Source organism: Chiloscyllium plagiosum, unplaced genomic scaffold, assembly GCF_037043375.1.
Source record: "Chiloscyllium plagiosum isolate Xiang-an unplaced genomic scaffold, Cpla_swu_hap1 HiC_scaffold_7, whole genome shotgun sequence".
Lineage (NCBI taxonomy): Eukaryota > Metazoa > Chordata > Chondrichthyes > Orectolobiformes > Hemiscylliidae > Chiloscyllium > Chiloscyllium plagiosum.
This window is the reverse complement of record NW_028270145.1, coordinates 90844415-90858679: the sequence shown is the minus strand read 5'-3', so window position 1 is coordinate 90858679 and position 14265 is coordinate 90844415. Positions and strand designations below refer to the sequence as shown.

General features: G+C 38.7%; 1 protein-coding gene across 2 annotated transcripts in view; it reads right to left on the bottom strand.

The window, feature by feature from the left end:
• The window catches only part of LOC148149661 (uncharacterized), a 487290-nt gene that overhangs the window by 452824 nt on the left and 20201 nt on the right, over positions 1 to 14265 (bottom strand). The window lies entirely within an intron of this gene.

The window sequence follows — 14265 nt, the reverse complement described above, 5'->3', positions numbered from 1 at the left end:
AGAGGATGTCCATGTCCCTTCCAGATCCCTCTAGGACCTTGTCCGCATGTCAAAGCCAATTTCCTCCTGTCTGCCAAGATATGCTGTCTGCAAGTGTCAGAAGCTAGGCAGAGCAGTTCTGGGTGAGAGCACTTGTTTGGAACCACGATGGGTTTTTAAGGATTTGAGGTTGCTGAAGTTTTGACAGATGCTCTGTCAGTGGTGAGTTATTCTGGGAATGGTCTATGTAAAATGGAGGATAGAATTCTATCTCAGTATCAAGTTAGGGGAAGGATAACTAGTGAATGAGGCTAATATTGTAAGATACAGTGAGAAATCTCCAATAAACTCCTCAAAAGCATTTAATTTGTCACACTCTGGCCAAAGTAAGTGAAAACAGTTGCAACCGGCAACTACAAGAATTGTGACATTCAGGTTGGCCTGATGGTATGAACAAAGTACTTGAGATTTGTTCATTTTGGCCAGAAAAAAGAGTGCCACAATAAATAATTTTCAAGAGCAAACAAGACCTAATTCCAAAAATAATTATTTAGAAATGAAAACACCCAAAGAAAATAGAAGCAAGAGTAGGCCAATTAGCTGTTCGAGCCTGCTCCGCCATTTAATATGGTCATGGCTGATCATCCAACTCAGCATCATATTCCCACTTTCTTCCCATACCCTTCAGCCCCAAGAACTATAACTTCTTCTTTGTCTCTGTGTTTTCTTCGGCAGGAACTCATATCCATTTTTCATTGGGGCACATTGTATTTAATGCACAAAATGGTTAACGTGAATTCTTGTCCTGGCCAAGGATGAATCAGGATTTCTAAAAGCTCATGAATATATGTAAAACACAGTAAATGTAATAATCCATCCTGTTCCATCCATTTGTTAAACTCTTGGCTTTTCACTGAGGTGTTGAATGTTGGGCAGTCTACCAACTTTCTTGAGTCTTCCTCCCCTATTGTGGACTGTTTTCCTCCAGGAATGAGAGAGGCAGGTATTATGAGAAATGAAAGTGGGTGGCACCACTATTGCTTTTAGTGCTGGTGGGAAGGTGTCCTGAGTGAGTGAGCAGGCAGCGCAGAGGGCATGCAGGGTTAATGGTGTCCGTCACTACGGTGGGTGATAACAAGTGGGAAAGATGTTGCAAGATGTTGTCCTACTCACAGAGACTGGGGAAAAATTACATGCGTGTGACGGATTACTTCTTTAAATATCCCAGTGATTGACAACTTAGCAATATAATTAGCACACCATTGTTGATTGGACGACCAGTATTTTCCATTTATTTAGGGTATCAGTTCATATGGTATGTGACAACTGACTGCAGTTCACTGGTAAACCATTTCAATAAATATTTTTAAGTAAAGAGTGACCTGTATTACATCATCACTTATTGTCCAAATCAATTGGTCTATCAGAACAATGGCATGTGCAATCAAATCAGTGGTCATTAAGTGCTGGACAACAAAACAAGATTTTCAAATTACATTGCTGCATTTTCACATAACATTGATTGATAAGGGGTTAGCATCCTTAGCAAAGTAACCAATGATTGAATGTTGATATAGGACGTTCATTTTCAAAGACAGAAGAGTGAAAGAGATTCATGATGTGTAAGCAGAAATAGAGCTACTAAAACTTTACACTGGACAGAGAGGCCAGTTAAAAATCCAAATACGTGGATAATATCGATGGTTTCAAGAATGTACAACCAGCCCAGATCATATGAGTCATTACTGATCATGACAAATCAAACCAACGCACGACAAATAAGGCATGTGCAAATAAAGTGAGGGAGAAAGCTTCCAAAATGATAATTGGACAACTTCTGAGTGACAGAGATCAGCAAAAAGACAAGCAAGTTGTCAAATCAGTCCAAAAACCATTCCTTTTTAATTTTCTGTATTTTTGATGGTGGACTGAAATGAGTAAAGAACTATTTAAACATGAAATGCAGATGGAGCTGGAGCTAAGGAATAAGTACAAATGGAGCTTTGCTGAGCAACAAGTAGCTGATTGGTCTGTGGACATGTGACCAGTTATTGATGTTAAAGGCCTTCTGCCTGCCCAGAATTACCTCTCCAGATTGGTATACAATCACTGGCTAAATTAAGAAGTTGTTTAGCTCAGTTGGCTGGATGGTTTGTTTGTGATGTAGAGTAATACTAATGGCACTACCAGTTCAATTCTTGTATGAGCTAATGTTGTGATGAAGGTCTTGCCCCTTGCTTGGGAGTGTCATCTTTCTCTAATGAGATAGCTGCTCTATTGTCTTATAGGTATTTGTGGATCATCAATATTTACAATTTACTGCCATTCATAACCAGTTGTGATGGAACTGGAAAGTTTAGATCTGATACATTTATTTTAGGTTTGCTTATCCTGGTGTATTCCATGCTATCACTACTGACTCATCAAAAATGAGGACTGCAGATGCTGAAGATTAGAGTCAAGATTGTGGTGCTGGAAAAGCATAGCAGGTCAGACAGCATCTGAGGAGCAGGAAAATTGATGTTTCGGGCATAAGCTCTTCATTAGGAATGACCTGATGAAGGGCTTACGCCTGAAACATCGATTCTCCTGCTCCTTGGATGTTGTTTAACCTGCTGTGCGTTTCCAGCATCACACTCTTATCGCTACTGGCTCGTATTGATTTGTTGTTGTAGCTTCATCAGGTTGACATCTCAGTTTTACTAATGCCTGGTGCTGCTCCTGGAATATCCTGCTGCACTCCTTATTGAACCAGGGTTAATCTCCCACCTTGATAATAATGTTGGAGTGGGGGATGTGCTGGATGATGTGGTTACTGAATGTGATTGAATACAATTCTGCAGGATGCTGATGGTCCACAGTGCCTCAAAAATGCCCAGTTTTGAGTTTCTGTATCTGTTCCATTAATTTTGATGTTAGTATCATACAACACGATGGAATGCAAGTTTGCGGTGAGAGAGGGAAATTCCTTGTTTAAATTGTTGCATGAATGGGTGGGGGTGGGTGAGTATGTTTTCTGGCCAAGGGCAGTGGGAGTTTTATAGTCCTAAAGGGCAGAGTCTATGCTGCCAGTGGTATGCTTTTCAAACTGGAAGGAGGCTCTTTCAGATGTGTGGTATCAAAGATGAATATAACTAGCTGACTAAACACCTCATCTTCCACCTTGGGACACCCCAGCCACCCCAGCCAGTTTCCTAATTTCCCCACCCCCACCTTATCCAAGATCCAACCTTCCAACTCGGTATCATGTTCTTGACCTGTCCTACCTGTTCATCTTCCTTCCTGCCTATCCGCTACACCCTCCTCTCCACTCCACCCTCCTCTCCGACCCTCACCTTCACCCTCAATTTCATCGACCTATCTTTTTCTCAGTTACCTTCCCCACAGCCCCACCCCATTCCCATTTATCTCTCAGCCCCCTTGCATCACCCCCTCATTCCTGATGAAGAGCTTCTGCCTGAAACATCGATTCTCCTGCTCCTCGGATGCTGCCTGACTGGCTGTGCTTTTCCAGCACCACATTCTTAGACTCAGACCTCCAGTATCTGCAGTACTCACTTTCTTCCTGGCTGACTAAAGGGACAGCCTAATAATCATAACAGATAAATGGTGGTATAATGGTAATGTTAACATTCTCGACCCTCAAACTAATTTCTGGGATCGTGGGTTCAGATGGCAGGGAGTGAGAGAATATGGAAAAGGTACACTGGTTCCTGCACTGTCCTGTGTCACTTAGTCTATCTTTCTTCAATCTCAATCATCATATCCTTGAACAACAATGCCTCAGGAGTAAACAATCCTTGGCTTCTCTCTCCATCTCCAACATGTCATCTATCTGACCTGCTGATCACTACTGCCATGCAGTCCTGAATCTGAAAGGGCTATTGCCTGCTTACAGATTGAGAAGGGAAATTTAATCCTGGCAAGGTTCCTTTAAAGGAGTACGCATGACATATAAATGCGCACAGAGAAGACTTGCTGACATTCACCATTTGAAGTTCAACATGGGTTCAATTCCCCTGAGCTCAATACCATAGTTTCATTCCTCATTGGGAGTCTGATCTATTGCCTCCACTTATTTAGGATATTCCATTGTTTTGCCTCCAGCTCTTACGATCAGCAGAAGATTCTGCCCATTGTAATACACTGAATGCTCTTCAGAGACTGAGATTCAGCACAATCATAAATGAAATTTTACAAGGAACTCAACATTGCCGACCATCTGGAGTATGCTTGACCTAATGCAGAATCCTGTCAATTAATACAAAGTCATCAATAATTAAGAACAAAATAATTTAAAAAGTTCAATTATGTGCAGCCTATGGAATGTTTGTATGAAATTATTTCGAATGACAATGATTTGAAGACAAATAGATTTGAAACATCTTTATTTACTTGTAATATTTCAATGCTCGTGCTGAATGTTTAAATTGATTTGCCATAGTAGGCAATGTATTTAAAGTAATTCTCGCCATTTGAAAGAATATTCTATTCTCAAGCTGTAAGCTTCAAAGCAACGCTCATTATTGATTGAAGTGAGGCTTATTCAGCAATTAGCATTGTTCACAAACACAGGAGCTACTTGTTCATTAGACTGCAAAGGAATGATTTATTTTTCTTTGAGGTTCAGACGATTCAAAAACTGAATTAACATTTCCAGCAACCCCTGGCATTGTTACTCATATGGATATGGTCATTAATTGAATTAATTAGATCCCCATTTTGTCCTACCTAGACACATTTTAATAAGAGTTTTTATTGCTTTTTCTTAAAATAGACAATAAGTGCAGGAGTAGGCCATTCAGCCCTTCGAGCCTGCACTGCCATTCAATATGATCATGGCTGATCATCCTTAATTAGTATCCTGTTCCTGCCTTATCTCCATAACCCTTGATTCCACTATCTTTGAGAGCTCTATCCAACTCTTTCTTAAATGAATCCAGAGACTGGGCCTCCACTGCCCTCTGGGACAGAGCATTCCACACAGCCACCACTCTCTGGGTGAAGAAGTTTCTCCTCATCTCTGTCCTAAATGATCTACCCCGTAGTTTTAAGCTGTGTCCTCTGGTTCGGCACTCACCCATCAGCGGAAACATGTTTCCTGCTGCCAGAGTGTCCAATCCTTTCGTAATCCTTTCTTAAAATCTTTGCCACATTTGTGAGATTTTATTTTGAATCGATTATTTGATCATGATTCTGTTGCCATGTGTGGAACCTAACAAATTGACTGTCACATTTCCAACATTACAAGTGACTCTTCTTCAAAAGTACTTCATTGTTGCAAAGCACTTTGGCACATCCAGTGGCCCCTCAGATCGGATATATTTCAGTCAAGTCATCATTTACACTTTTAAACTCCAGCAGATACAATCCAATGTAAATCATTTAAATCAATTATAAAAGGTTGAGGACCCAGCAATAATGACTGTAGCACACCATTCATCTTCTTGCCAATCAGAAAATGATTAATTTATGCACTCTGTTTTCTGTCATCTGGCCCATCTTCTATCATGGTAATTTGTTACCCCTTACCCTTTGTTCTCCCTGCAATAATGTTTGATTTGGCACCTTATCAAATGCTTTCTGGACGTCTAAGAATTGTACATTCACAAATTCGTCACAAATACATGTTACTTCCTCAAAGAACTTCAATAAATTGATCCAATATGAAATCCCTTTCACAAAACTATGTTAATTCTGCTGATTACCACTAATTTGTTTCGCACTACTGATATGGTGCTTGTAATTCTCTTGGTTCCTTCCCCACTTTCATTTCCTGATTTACAGGTATTTCTGGGATATTACTTGTACCTCTATAGTGAAGATTGATGTAAAATACCTATTCAATTAATCTACTATGTCTTTATTTTCCATTATTAATTCTCCACACTCACTTTCTATAGGACCAACATCCACTTTATTAACTTTTCTCCTTTATAAATATCTATAAAAACTCTTAACGTAAATTTTAACTATCTAGTTAGTGTTCTATTATGATTAGGTTTCCCCTCCATATTAATCTTGCAACCAATCTTTGTTTTCATTTAATATTTTGATCTGCCACCTCTTCAGCACAATTATATACTTTTTTTTTAGTTTGCTGTTATCTTTAACTTTTTTAGTTAACCATGGATGGTGGTTTAGAATTCTTCTTTCACATTGGAATGTATATATGCTGAAACATCTCCTTAACTGTCAGCCACTGCATTGTAAACAAAATAATTTGCCTGTTTACTTTAGCTAGCTCTGCTTTTGTACCCTAATAATTGTCCTTATATTAATTTCAGAAACTAATCAGGCTCACATCCCTCTGCCTCAAACTTAATGTAAATTTAAATTACTTATGATCACTGTTATTTAGGGACACCTTCAAAATAAGATCATTAATTAAACCTATCTCATTGCACAATATCAGTTCTAGAATAGAGTACTCTCTGGTTGGCTCCAGAAGATATGTTTCGTAAAGACTATTCTGAAAATATTCTATGAACTTCTCTTCAAAGCTAGCTTTGCCCAACTTATTTTTCCAGTCTATGTGTAGATTAAAATGCCCCTTAATTATCATTGCATCTTTTTGAAAAAAACTTTAATTCTTGCCTACTCTTAGAGGGCCTGTACATGACTCAAACTGGTGATGTCTTGTCTTTATCATGTCTCATTTTTACACAAACCTATTATACCTACTCATTTCCAAACTTAGGTTACCGTCTCCATTATGCTATTACCATAATTAACTAACATAGCCATCCCTCTGCATTTTCACAACTTTTCAACTTCCTAAATGAATTGTATCCTTTAATATTAAGTTCCTCAGCTACAGCGTCCTGCAGCCCTGCTTTTATAATGGCTATAAGATTATATTTATTGCTATTTGTACAATCAATTCATCTGTTTTGTTTCAATCCGCTACATATATCCGGATACAGAGGTTTAATTTTGTCCTTTTATTATCTTCTTGTCTTTAATTTAGTCTACTGGTGCCCAACAAACTAGAACCTACTTTTCGCACACCAGTCTTTGCATCATGCATTCATTTCACTCATCTTTTTGTCCTCTACCAATTTGCATGTGACTCAGGGAATACTCCAATGATTGTTACCTTTGAGGTTCTGCTTTTTAATTTGGTGTATAGCTCCTAGCAAATCGAGTACGCAGAATCTCTTTCCTTCTAGTCACTATTTCTTTGTTACCAACATGAACTATGATTCAGGATGTAAAATAGGAAATAATTAATTGATAATTATTGATCTTGGTATTAATATATTGCAGTGAATGTTAAAACAGATTTTTAAAAAGTTGCAGAAATGTTACTATTTTTGGCAAAGTACTTGTAATAGAACATAGAAGATTACAGCATAGTACAGGCCCTTCGGCCCTCGATGTTGTACTGCCCTGTCATACTAATCTGAAGCCCATCCCACCTACACTATTCCATGTACGTCCCTACGCCTGTCCAATGATGACTTAAATACACTTAAACTTGGTGAATCTACTACTGTTGCAGGAAAAGCATTCCATACCCTTACTACTCTCTGAGTAAAGAAACTACCTCTGGCATCTGTCTTATACCTATCTCCCCTCACTTTAAAGTTGTGTCCCCTTGTGTTTGCCGTCCTCATACTTGGAAAAAGGCTCTCCCTGTCCACCCTATCTAACCCTCTGATTATCTTGTATGTCTCTATTAAGTCACCTCTCAACCTTCTTCTCTTTAACGAGAACAGCCTCAAGGCCCTCAGCCTTTCCTCGTAAGACATTCCTTCCATACCAGGCAACATCCTAGCAAATCTCCTCTGCACCCTTTCCAAAGCTTCCCCGTCCTTCTTATAATGCGGTGACCAGAACTGTACACAATACTCCAAGTGTGGCTGTACCAGAGCTTTGTACAGCTGCAGCATAACTTCCTGGTTCTGGAACTCAATCCCTCTATTAATAAAGACCAAACCACTGTATGCCTTCTTAACAACCCTGTCAATCTGGGCATTTTTCAGCGATCTGTGTACATGGACATCAAGATCTCTCTGCTCATCTGCACTCCCAAGAAACTTACCATTAGCCCAGTAATTTGCATTCCGATTACTCCGTCCAAAGTGTATCACCTCACACTTGTCCACATTAAACTCCATTTGCCACCTCTCAGCCCAGCTCTGCATCCTATCTATGTTTCTCTGCAACCTACTACATCCTTCGTCACTATCCACAACGCCATCGACCTTAGTGTCTTCCGCAAATTTACTAACCCACCCTTCTAATCCCTCATCCAGGTCATTTATAAAATTGACGAACAGCAGTGGAACCCAATACCGACCCTTGCGATATGCTACTAGTAACTGGACACCAAGATGAACATGTTCCATCAACTACAACCCTCTGTTTTCTTTCAGCAAGCCAATTACTGATCCAAACTGCTATGTCTCCCACAATCCCATTCCTCTGCATTTTGTATAATAGCCTACTGTGGGGAATCTTATCGAACAGCTTGCTGAAATCCACATCAACCGGTTTACTCTCATCTACCTGTTTGGTCACTTTGTCAAAAAACTCAATAAGATTTGTTAGGCACAACCTACCTTTCACAAAACCGTGCTGACTGTCCCTGATCAGATTATTCTGTTCTAGATGGTTATAAATCCTATCTCTTATAACCTTTTCCAACACTTTACCAACAACTGAAGTGAGACTCACTGGTCTGTAATTACCAGGATTGTCTCTACTACCCTTTTTGAACAAGGGAACCACATTTGCTACCCTCCAGTCCTCAGGCACTATTCCTGTAGACAATGATGATTTGAAGATCAATGCCAAAGACTCGGCAATCTCTTCCCTTGCTTCCCAAAAGATCCTAGGATAGATTCCATCCGGCCCAGGGGACTTGTCTATTTTCATTCTCAATGTTTCAGGATATGAGGTAAGACATTGGTAGAGGTGCACCTGTAGATTTATCCATTGTTTGTTTTCATCTTGGGTGAATACAATTTAAATGACACAGCTGAAAGCAATGCATTGGCAATTAATTTTTAGTAAACAAACCTGTTAACATTTAAGCAGTTAGCCAATATCATCTTCATAATTTCAATGGGCATTTTTTGAAATGATATTTACATCCTTAACCACAATGTCTGGATTCCAAACAATCTGAAATTAATTGTAGTTTTAAACAAGGTGCAGCTGCACTGTCTTACTTGCTTTTAAAAAACATGCAATAGTCCTTTAGCATTCCTTGATTGTTAAAAGTTCTTTTCTCATTCCACAATGAGAAAAATTCAGAACAATAAGAATGATATGGTTTTTCCAGTAGGAATAACTGGATCTTTTCAGAGTGGAAGGTTTTGACTATGGATGTCAGAGAGATCAGTAGAGTGGCTCCGATAATTCACAATATAGAGCAAAGATTTGGCTGAGGGATGTAAATGATTATTTCCAAGTTTGCTGCTGACATAAAACTAGGATGAACAGGAAGCAAAGAGGCTTCAGACGACTTAGACAAGCGGAGTGAATGGGCAAATATGTGGCCAATGTGATAATAACATGGATAAGTTTGAGGTTGTCCAAATAAGCAGCAAAAACAGAATGGTAAAGTTTCATTTAAACAGTGATCGATTGGGAACTGTTGATATCCATTGTGACCAGCCTATCATTGTACACTAGTTTTGAAAGTAAGCATGCACATGCAGCAAGCAGTTTGGAAGACAAGTGGTAAGATGGCCTTTATTGCAAGGGGTTATGAGTACAGGAGCAAATATAACTTCTGTAGTTGGAGTATTGTCATCTGATTTGTTATTGTCTTCTCAGAAAAATTATATTTGGAGGGAGTTCAACAAAGAGTTAATTCTTGGGATGGCGGATTTGAAGAGAAATTGGAACAATTAAACCTGCATTCACTGGAGTTTAGAAAAATGAGAGGTGCTGTCATGAAACGTAGATTTCTGATACAAGAATGATAGTCCCCTTCCTGGGGGTTTGTGAATAAGGTGTCATGGTCTCAGGATACAAGGTAGATCATTTAGGGCTAAAATGAAGAGACATTTCTTCAATGGAATTCTTTGCCAGATCTTTGCCAAAATGACTGGATATATTTAAGAAAGTAGATAGATTTGTAGACAACTGTAGGTCTCAAATATTATGGGTTGAGATTGAGAGCATAGCATTGAGAAAGAGAATTAGTCATGATCATACTGAATGGCAGAACAGGTTCAATGGACCAAATGGCCTACTGCTGCTCTTATTTTCTCTGTGTCCCTGTAATTAAGAAGACAATTAAATAGCAAACTAAAACTAGTTCTTAAACAATAGCAGAGTTGTTATGATTCATTCATGTCACAACCAGCCTAAATCCAGACCCTCAAGTGTGCGCCCAGCATTAAGTGTAGCTGGCTCCAGGGAGTGAAATTCTTTGGAACTTGGCAATGTGGGTGTTGGATGAAGTTGAAGAAGGAGGTGTACCTTTGATTTTCCTTTCCTAACCTTTTTGAGTGTACATTAAGTTTGAAAAGCAGACAGTAAAACAAGATTAATATCACAGGGGTCTGGTAAGCTGACTGAAAGAAAAGAAGCTTCAAGATATTTAGACTTACCTGTAATTTTCAGTTGTGAATGATAAATATGGTCCAGCCAGAGTTGGAAACGAACGCAAAATCACTTTTTGGCCATTTCCCATTCAGAAAATGGTGAGAGGTTGCAAACACAAATTGAGATCCCAGGAAGCCTCTCTTGTCACATTCCACCCTAGAGAATGTTTCCTTTATCTGTCCCTTAATTCCCAACTGATTACCAACCCATCTCACAAAAGCTACTTCTAAAACTGAATGCTTTTAGGTTTGCTAATGGTCTTAAATGAAATATCTGATAAATAAAAAGACTGTTGGAGATCTTCGTGGACTGACAAAATGGATATAAAGAACTCATCTATCAAATCACTCATTCATTTGTTATCCCTAATAGCCTTGCCAACATCTCTCTTTAATGGGGTTATGCAGACTTTTAGCATTATCCTTCCTCTTAACACATACATTAAAATTTCACACTTAGTTTTGATATCCTTTACTTCTGACCTTACAAAAAAAAAGCTATTCCAATGAAATGGTTCCAAAACTATAAAAAGCTTTTTCTCTTACTCTACAGTAATATAAAAAAATTTTCATTTGTCAAAATACACAGGTAGGATATAGAATTCAAAACTGTAAAAATGATATCAGCCTGATAATGAAAAATCTGGGATGTCTGCAGATCTGCAAAAGTCCCTTCGTTGGACTCAATGATCCAAGAAGAGAAAGTTTCAAAGAGGCAATTGAAATGATTATGTGATCAGTTGTGCAAATGGAAAGGGAAAACCTGAATACCCCTCTCCAAGCAAGTGGAATGGTAGCTCAGCAGAACATACTACAGTATATCTGGAAAGAAACAACAATAATTATTACACTATTGATTCAAGTAGCATCAACTAGAATCAAACCTGAGATCAAAATGGCGGAGGAAAAACCTTCAACAAACCTACAATAGAGCAATAATATTCTCTGGTAATGTTACAGCATGTAAATAATTCAGAAGTAAAGGTTTATTAGACAAAGGGAGATGCACATTTTAACAATAGGATACTCATTGAAAAAAGACAGTATCAGTCTCAATGACGCAGTATCAAAGGAAAGGGTGATCTGCCATTACAGAATAGGCTTGGAAGGTGACTGACAGGGTGAGGGGTTAGGTTGGCAGGTGGGTCATGGGTAGAATGGCAGGAGGCTGAGGGATAGGGTAGTGGTGGTTAACTCATAGGGTAGGATGTGTAGGGTGTGTAGTGAATGAGGGATTCTGGATTAGTGGTGCTGGAAGAGCACAGCAGTTCAAGAAGCTTCCAAGGAGCAGAGAAATCGATGTTTCGGGCAAAAGCCCTTCATCAGGAATAAAGGCAGAGAGCCTGAAGCATGGAGAGATAAGCTAGAGGAGTGTTGGGGTGGAGAGAAAGTAGCATAGAGTACAATAGGTGAGTGGGGGAGGGAATGAAGGTGATAGGTCAGGGAGGAGAGGGTGGAGTGGATAGGTGGAAAAGGAGATAGGCAGGTAGGACAAGTCCGGACAAGTCATAGGGACAGTGCTGAGCTGGAAGTTTGAAACTAGGGTGAGGTGGGGGAAGGGGAAATGAGGAAACTGTTGAAGTCCACATTGATGCCTTGGCAGGTGGGAGATGAGGTTAGGTCTACAGTTTAGTCAGAGAGTGTATAGGTCAAAGAATTCAGGTACCATTGGGTTGTTGGAGTCCGGGGATCAGTGGTGAATCTGGGGAGATGAGCATTGGAGGGGAGGTGGTGAGTTGCAGTCTTATTGATACTCAAGAGTGAGAGCAGGTTTAATCCCTCTAATATTTCTGGGGTTGCAATCCAGATAAGTGAATCAGAACTGCTCTGAAATGTGGGACTCTCACTCAGAGTAGTGGATTTCTTTGGAGAGTTCCAGGTGCAGGATTATTGCAAGATTGGATATTTCCCAGGAAATTTGCAGTTGGTGCACTGAGAACTCTGAGTGATCCTGTAGTTCACCATTCAGCGTATGCTGCTGCAAAACAATGTCTGAGCCCAAATCTACGTGCTCCACTTTCCAGACTCTTATGTTTTGTGATCTTTACTAAGTTATATATTTATTGACTTCAAATTTCAAATATTATCAGCACCAGGATTAAAATGAAGGTGTTGTGCAGAATACCGTAATCTTATTATTGTTGTTTTCCAGGTGAAACCGAAACAATCCTTTTCATTACAGTGTTTTTTTTTTTGTTTTGTAATACTTTCCAAAGCACTTTATAACCAATTAGATGTGTTGTCACTGTTGGAAATTTGGAAACACAACAGCCAACATGCACACAGCAAGGACCCAACAGATACAATGAGATAACAAACACAGACAATCTGTCTTGTGCAGCTGGTTGAGGGATAAATACTGATCATGAGAATTGTGTTGCTCTTCAAAATTCTGCCTTACAATCTTTTATGTTCAGCTGAGAGATCAGACAAGGCCTTAATTTAACATCTAATGAAAGAGTTAGGATTTTCAGCAGTCCCCTGCTCTACTAAAACCTCAGGTCTCCAAATTAAGCTTGCTAATCTCTCATACCAAAGGCAAGGGTTTATTGCTACTGAGATGAGTCTGGTACTCCAGAATGTAGCTTAAAAACTGTAAATTATAGCAGGAGAATCTTAGATGCAAAAGAACAGACTAGAACTGCATACATTTTGGGTGTGTTAATGAAGTTTATTCACATTTTCTTGTGTGCCAATTCTCCTGAAACTTGTACACCTGCCACAAAAGATTGTGGAACGTTAAGTGCAAGTCACCGTCTGTATAAATTTAGCTTCTGTGATTTCTTTTGGTGCAAGTTTTAAAATATGGCACTGGAAGCATACTCACCAATAAAACTATCCATGTCCTCAATGACTTAATCATCAATCAAAATTTCTGTTAATTATAATGTTTTAATGTTGTAATGTTTGCATTCATGACACAAACAATTTTACAAATATTACAAATAGTTTCAACATTTCAGATCGAGTGACACTTCCTCATAACTGAGATGAAGGGTCACTCAATCCGAAACATTAGCTCTGATTTCTCTCCACAGATGCTGCCAGACCTGCAGAGCTTTTCCATTCTTTTCTATTTTTATCTTTGATTTACAGTATCCACAGTTCTCTTGGTTTTTATTCGGAAAATCATTGTGTTTTTTGAAGTCAGTTTCAGACATTTAAAGTTGTGTTACTCATAGATAGTAGTTTATGTTTTGAAGCTGTGATTTAAAAGGCTTATATTTTAGGATTGACCCATTTTTTTTTTAGATTACTTACAGTGTTATCCGCATTCCCCAAAGCATTAGGAAATTCCCTTTTAAATATATCAAGAAATACCTTAGAAAGTAGAAATTTCTTGTTTTAAATATGCATGCGTGTGGGTTATGCTGGGAAATCTGCAGGTTTTCAACAATATGCAAATTTGTTTGTGTGCAAACCTGGGGGAGAAAAAAATTTTTAAATACAAGAAGGAAGTTTTGGTGAAATTGTGTTGGAATCATTAATTGCAAACTTTTTGCCAGTTAAGCATCCTGGTCCAATAAAAAAAAAGCAGCAGTGACTTTTCTGCCTGAATATTTCTTGAATGCAGTGAAAAATGACGACTATGTATTGACCAGAATCCACAAATAACTATTTAAAACACTAATTTCATGATTTCCATGAGGAACGTTTATGCTAATTTTTACATTGTAGTGTTATGCTCAAATTTTGTCATTAACTTATTTGTATATAATAT